Here is an 8,111-nt window from a genome sequence, read left to right as displayed (position 1 = left end):
GATTCGCTAATATCAGAGAGATCCCGGAACACAGAGAGATGCTCCCGATGAAAATTCCCGCTTCGATGAACCGGGGATCGCGTACCACACGCCCCGCTCTTGTCGAGGATTCTTCGCAGATGGAAAGCTGTTACGAGCCACCGGTGCTTTTCAGCGCTCGTTACTTTCCTACAGAACGGTTCAGCGTCGGCGAGAATTTAGGGCATTCTACGTTTCGAAATGGAGGGAAATATTCTGGAGGAGTGGAATTGCTGAAATCGACATTTCGCGGTGAAAGATTGTAGGCGAATTGTGATTGTGTTTTTTTTTGAAATACGAAGATGCTTGAGATTAGGTTGAGCAACGTAACTGATAGAATAGTAAAGTTATCAATGTAAGAGATGAAAATTGATATTGATACTGGAATGTTGATCATTCGTGAATTGATCATTCCAGTGATTAATTGAATGTTGAAAAGTCCTGAAATCTTTCGTGGTAACATGAAGATTCAATTCTTGGTAAGTTACTGTTGAAGAGTCTAAGCTTGTTTGAATGCAAAGAACGAATATAAGTTAGAAATGTAAAAATTGAAAATTGCTATTGACAGTGGAATGTTAATCATTGTAGTGATTAATTGAATGTTGAAAAGTCCGGAGCTTTTTCGTGGTAACATGAAGATTCAATTTTTGATAAGTTACTGTTGGGCGATCTTTGATTCACTTTATGAAACAGATTGAAATTAATCCATTTTCTGAAGCAAACAATATGTGTAATTTACCGATGCTATGGTTTAAAGTCTGAAACGACTGAAGCATGAAATTTTCTCTTAATTAAGATACTAGAACGAGATACTTAATCGGGACGAAGATTATTGGTTAAACTTTTAATTGACTCTGCTGATTGCACAACAGGAACAGTTTGGCTTGCCTGTAATCTGTCACAGGGCTAATTGACGAAGTTAATGAGGGTAAAGTATACAATGTGTCTCGCGCGTGCACTTCCCTACGAATCCGTAACATTAGTTTTTAATTAAATGTTTAATTAAGTTGGTCGAATGGACGAGTTTCTTGCGCAATCAGTATAATAACTGGCCATTGTCATCGTAATAACAGGTTCGCGTCACCTGTCACGACAAGAAATTGCAGTTCATCTCGACTAATTACGGTTCTTTCCCACCGCACCGGTGAAATTCCGCGCAAAAGAAATGAACGTATTAAGAAACGGGACTGCACTAATTAATCGTGCAAGAAATTTTATTGCGCCGACTTTCCTCGTACCTTTCCCTCTACCAAGAATTCCCTTCTAATCCTCGTTACTAAACGTGCCTCCTTTTAAAAAGAGATGAAGACCTGAAGATGTATTGCTGAAACCTGATACAGTCTCTCAGAAAGTAATTGAAGATGGGATCAGCAGAACTTCACGGAAAAATTGAAGATTGAGATCTGAAGATCTTCACAAAATAATTGAAAACGAGACCTCAAGAACCTCGCAATGTAATTGAAAATGAGATCCCGGGAACCTCGCGGAAAAATGGAAAAAGGGATCTCAAGATCCTTACAAAATAATTGAAAATGAGATCCCAATAACCTCGCAAAAGAAAACTGAAAGTAAGATCTCAAGAACTTCGCAGAAAAATTGCAAATGAGATCTCAAGTGTTTCACAAAGCAATTGGAAATGAGATCTCCGGAACCTGACAAAATAATTAAAAATAAAATCTCATAAGCCTCACAAAATAATTGAAAATCAGGTCTCAGGAACCTCACAGAAAAATGAGAAAAGAGATCTCAAGATCCTTACAAAATAATTGAAAATGAGATCCCAATAACCTCGCAAAAGAAAATTGCAAATGAGATCTCGAGAACCTCACAAAATAATTGAAGATCAGATCTCAAGAGCCTCCCCAATAAATTGCAAATGAAATCTCGAGAACCTGGGGAAACAGTTGAAGCTGAAATCTCAATCACTTCGCAATAATTATCTATTAAAAAAATAAAGAACAATTGAAAATCACATAAAATAGGAACTTAAGTTCGAAGCGAGCTCATTGGATCGCCAAGAATATCCTCGTTCCGCCACTGTGCAGTCATCGAGACCGTGCCATGAATCACCTAACCCCGGCCACCGCCCCCAATCGATGGAATATTCGTTAGCGCAATTTATCGCGCGGAAAACTCGAACGAGTGCAGGCGGCGTTCCCTCGAGAGCGGCGCGATATCCAATTTCGAGCGTTTCCACCGAACCGGGCACAGTGTTCGAGTTTCGAGCGGGTTGCACGACTCCTCGCCACGAGTAGAAGGGTTCGTGACACCGTCTCATTATATCCGTTTCGAGAGCACCGCCTCTCCCCTCCGTTTACTATCATTCCGTGAGCCATACCGGCGAACACACAGAGACAGCGCAGTGGTGAAACGAACGAAAAAAAAGAAAGAAAGAAAGAGGGTAAAAGTTAAACAGAGGCAGCTTGGCATGGTGCAGACCCAATAAATCGAGAATGGAGGAGAAGCACGAAGAGGAGACGCGTGCCGTGCCACGCTCCAAAAAATTGCTCTAATAATAGTAAAAACTAGAGTGGCCCGAGAATGCTCGCGCGTCTTTCAGAGCTTTGGCCACGTTTTTGTTTTTCCGGGGAAAAAGGGAATTTTACGACGGATGTCAGCGACCTGGCCATTTCCTCCCCTCCCGCCCTCCTCGAAACACCGCGTTTGCCATTGCTCGATGAAGAGGAGCTGGGTAAAAAGAAAAAAAAGAAAAAGAAGAAGAAGAGGGGAGAAATTCCTTAAGTTCCAATATACAACCGAACGATCCATCCTGTCACGGTCCCTGGGACCAATATAACATTACGAGCTTGTTTCATTTAAAAATGGTTCGAAAGATAAGTTGACGTTTTCGGGGACGTTTTGCGTTTTATTTGGGTGACCGTAATAACGCGGGAAACTGTACCGAAAAAGGCGGACTATGGGTAAAAATAATGTCGTGAAACCCACTAGTCTTGAAAAGATCGCCGTCTAAGGTCATTCGTACGGCTCGTTTTCGGGAAAAATTCGCCGACCTACAAAAACGTTATGGCTTTTGGTCTTCCTCTCGTAAATACGTTTGTTTGCAAAAATCGTAAAAATCTGTTCCAGAAACGAGGCGTTTTTACCATAAAACCCGCGGCAACAGAGAACAAGCTGGGAGAAAGGTCCGGTCTGAATTACATTTGCCTGTATTTGTATCGGGGCTGGCGTCATTATTGGTTTAATGGGGGGGGGGGGCACCCTCGAAGAGAACAGGTCGAAACAGTCTCGGGGAACCCTCTGTTGACCTCACCAGCTCGCAGGTTTCCCGTGTACTGGCCCCCATGGTCAGGTATGCATGACGCTCGAAATCATCGAGTCGGATCGTTCGAATTTATATTGGCCGCCAGCCGAGGGGCAGTAAAGTTTTATACGTGTGTAATCCGCGAGGGTTTATTGAACAGATGTAATGTAATGGGAAACGAGAGGATTGTAAAACGTTCGCCATTCAGATTCCTCATGCGACGTGGAGTCGTCGCGTCGATTAAATTCTAGGTCGTTTCGAGGTTTCTGTACATTGAATGTAATTGGAAAAAGGGAGGGGGGGAAAGTGTGATTTTATTTTTTTGCAGGAACATTCCATTTCTTGGGTGGCTGCTCGCAAGATGGAAATGGTTTTTAAAGTTGTTTATCGGTGGAGGAGTGAATTGTTTCTTCGGGAAAGATAGAGATATGATGGAGACAAAAAGTAGCGTAAGCTGGTCAATTTTGTGAGATATTTTGTGAGTGGATATATTGGAGGACTTTTAAGTTGTTTATTTTGGCTTCATTGTTAAAAAATTTGGACGAGGTTTTATATTGATTTTAACCGTGCATTGTTAACTTACTAAATTCATTCCCCTCATTCCTTCATTTCATCATTCCCTCATTTCACTAACTCAACTTGACTTAACTTGTTTCCTTTATTACTATTCCTTCAACTTTCTTTTTCAATTTTCAGAGCTAATCTTCTGTCCTCTCATTCTTGTTTCCACTCACAGCATCCTCTACAGGATTTTGAAATTAATTTTGCCATTAGGGTTTTTTATTTTATGAAGGAACGATCATTTTTTCGTAGAAAAAAAGGAAGAAAAATAATCTTGAAGACACATCTTGTTCACACGTTGAAGGTTAACAGTTTGAATGCTTGCGAAAATAGTAACGTCAGATAGAGTTGACAGATGGCTTCATTATACTAACGACAATAATCAGTTTCTTTAGGATTAAGATAAGCAATGTGTAATCATAGCCGTGGCAAGTAAGGAAGACAGGGAAACTGGTCGTGGCTTAATTATGATTATGTAAATATACTATTATGAATATAACCTTGATGCATCTGTACTTCCCGCGCAGTATGGAATAAAAAATGCAATATTTTTCATATAAAAAACAGCAAAGAAGTTAACCTCGAGATTTCCTCAAAGCTTCCACCTGTAAATTCTCTACAAGAGTCAGTAAGTTTGGATTCTACAAGTGACAGTACAGATGGTCCTACGCCTAGGTCTGCGTCATTGTTGCGCCCATGTTATCTCGCTCGCAGTCAGTTTCCTTTACGAGATTTCACGGCTCGACAAATCATAATAGAAAAATATAATTTCTTTAATTTTACTTTTTTTCATCTGGAATTTTTTTTAACCTGTTGGTGAGATTTTCCTGATGAAAATGATATCAAACACGATATAATTTGAACAACATTTACTTATTAACACGTTCACTGTCGCGCCAGATTTACAGGTTGCTGTCAGGCGGCCACAAGAAAATACATTTTAAGCATAGGATTATAGTATTATGCTTTATAATTTTTTTTTTTCAATTGAAAATAATGTCTAGCTAGCTATGACGTTCAAAATTTTTAGTTGACAACATTTATTTTATTTTAATTATTCTAAACATTTGAGGCACTCCAGTCACTGATGACCACCATGGCCATATCGAGGAAACAATCTAATGTTAATACTTATTGAGTGTTTAATTTAATTTCATAATATATCGCTTTAGCGAGCCACCGTTTGGTTGCCAATTGTTTATCACATAGAGTCGGCCTACCTCCACGTAAAAAAAAAAATGTAGGGTCAATTCGACAAGTATCAGTAAAATGAAGGGTAGGCATACATCCACGTAAAAAAAAAAAAAAAATGTAGGGTCGATTCCACAAGTGTCAGTAAAGTGTAGGGTCGATAGCAGCAGAAAAGCTGCTAAACAATTAGAATTAAATGTAACGATAGAAATTATTGCAACAATGCGTAATGCAATTGAAAAATTGAAAGAATCAAAAGAAAAAACGCGAATTCATATCTTTTTCGATTCTAGAATATAAGAAAATTTGAATAAAATACGCGACGAGAATTGGGAAGAAGCATAAGTTAAACGCGTAAAAATATTCAATAATAAACGAACTAGGGATGAAGCTATTATTTCAATACGCGATGCACTGACTCTAGTATTTACTAAAATTCAAAAATTCTCGTATAAATTCCAAAAATAGATTATTATTTACGGTAAGCTACTGAGACGGTTTAATTTAGGGTGGGCATAGTGCTCACAAATCAGCTTAGCTCACAATATACAATAATAAATCAACTAACTACTTAACATGCAATTCATGCAAATTCCTTGGATGGTAAATTATTAGTAAACAAAATTCAATATGAGAGAATAAATTCAATATCAGAGAAAATATATGAAAAATTTCAAATTAATTTCAATTGCTGGAAGAAAAGTACATATTGATTGTTATGCCCTAACGAAAAAGCAACCACTCAAAGTCATTTCAATATCCTATTCGACAAGTCTGAAGAACAACGATGACTAAAATTCAAATGTTTATTTCCCTAAACCTTCAAAATAATTTCGAAATATTTTATTCGAAACGGAGTATTCCAAGTCAGTATCGATAATTGAAGAAATTATTTGATTGTATTTAAAAGAACCGAAAGCAGAATATTTAAAGTCTGATATTAAATGTCTAGCAAGTACCAGTAATTGGTAAAATGATTTATATTTCTTTTAAAAGCTGGTAGTGTATTATTTTTGTTTTAATTGTGCTGGGATTTGTTGGTTTGTTAAGGGAGGATAATAGCGAATAACGTGTGAAATTTGAAAATGAGAGTAAATAGGAACGATTGGATAACGAAATTGGGAGAGTTAGAGAGAATGTGTGAACAGACGAGAAGAAGAGAGGTAAATGATCCAACATGAGAATGTAAGTGTATATTTTTCGGTAATTACTTTATAATTGCTTTATAATTACTTTATAATTACCGATTAGTGGAGAATATTGTTTACATGCAATGGAAGTTTACTGGTGATGTTTATAATTTCGAAAATTCAGGTAGAATTGTAAATATACTGTATCGTAATTCGAATTTAAGTAAATTAGGTTGAACTGCAGTACACAGACGTTACTTTAGCTTGAAATAAATTCGAAACATAGAATTCACAGAGAAAACACTGCGAAACAGCAAAACGTAAACGTTACAATTGTTATAACATGTAAGCAAAAATTTCAGAATTAATTATACGAGTATTTCTCATAAGATTACCGTTACAAGAATATTTCACGTTTATTAATAATTTTATAAGAATTAGGAATATTAATTCACTTTGTTAAAATGCAAAAACTAATAATTTTACAGCAAGTGTTAAGAATTAGGAGCAGCATTCGTTACAAGTTCCACAAGGATACTGAAAGAAAAATTTCAAATTAATTTCAATTGCTATTACGAAAAAGCAACCTCTCAAAGTAATTTCAATATCCTATTCGACAAGTCTGAAGAACAACGATGACTAAAATTCAAATGTTTATTTCCCTAAACCTTCAAAATAATTTCGAAATATTTTATTCGAAGCGGAGTATTCCAAGTCAGTATCGATAATTGAAGAAATTATTTGATTGTATTTAAAAGAACCGAAAGGAGAATATTTAAAGTCTGATATTAAATGTCTAGCAAGTACCAGTAATTGGTAAAATGATTTATATTTGTTTTAAAAGGAAAATTTCTAATAGGTATTAGTTAAAATGAATTGTTATTCAGTCTATTGTATTGAAATTCTAATTGATTCTAATGTATACAAGTGTTACAAGAAGGCTGAGTGTGTACAGGGTGGACACTGACTCTAGTATTTACTAAAATTCAAAAATTCTCGTATAAATTCCGAAAATAGATTATTAATTACGGTAAACTACTGAGACGGTTTAATTAAGGGTGGGCATGGTGCTGCTTTAGTTTGAAATGATTTATAAACACATAATTAACAGAGGAAAAACCGTGAAACGGCAAAACGTCTACATTCTAATTGTTATAACATGTAAACAGAACTTTAAATTTAGTGTAAACAGAAAAAATATATAATACAATTTATTTCACGGTATTGCAACAAATAAACGTTGAATCAATATTTAATTCGTATAAAAACAATTATTTAACGTAATAATTTTACCTTCACTATGGCTATTTTTAATCTACGACCACAGGTCAACCTGATTTCTAATCCTTACGAACTTTAAATTCAGTCTAAACTGAGAAAATATATAATACAATTTATTTCACGGTATTGCAACAAACAAACGTTGAATAGATTCTTAATTCGTATAGAAACATTTATTTAAAATAATAATTTCACCTTCACTATGGCTATTTTAAATTTACGACCAAGGGTCAACCTGATTTTTAATCCTCCGAACTTGATTTCACAACGAGAAAGTAATAAGATCGTTGAAACGTACTTATTTGTCAAAGAAACTTGCAAAAATGTATAAATAATAATATGTAATGTTTTAACAAATTTTTGGAAGTATAAATTAATAATAAAATTGTGAAAATTAATAAATTATACGTTATTATAACATTAATAGAATTATGACTAAACCGAAGTTCGAAGTCGAGTATTTAAAGTCTGATATTACGTGCCTAGCGAGTGCCGGTAATTGTTAAAATTTGTTTAATAATTAGTAATAGAAATTCTAATTGATTCTAATGTATACAAGTGTTACAAGAAGGCTGAGTGTGTACAGGGTGGACATAGACTTTGTTTTTTCTGTGCAGTTCAACCTAATTTACTTAAATTTACGTTGCGAGACAGTATAATAATTACAG

Source organism: Habropoda laboriosa, unplaced genomic scaffold (genome assembly GCF_001263275.1).
Source record: "Habropoda laboriosa isolate 0110345459 unplaced genomic scaffold, ASM126327v1 scaffold107, whole genome shotgun sequence".
Taxonomy (NCBI): Eukaryota; Metazoa; Arthropoda; class Insecta; order Hymenoptera; family Apidae; genus Habropoda; species Habropoda laboriosa.
This window is presented reverse-complemented; position numbering follows the sequence as displayed.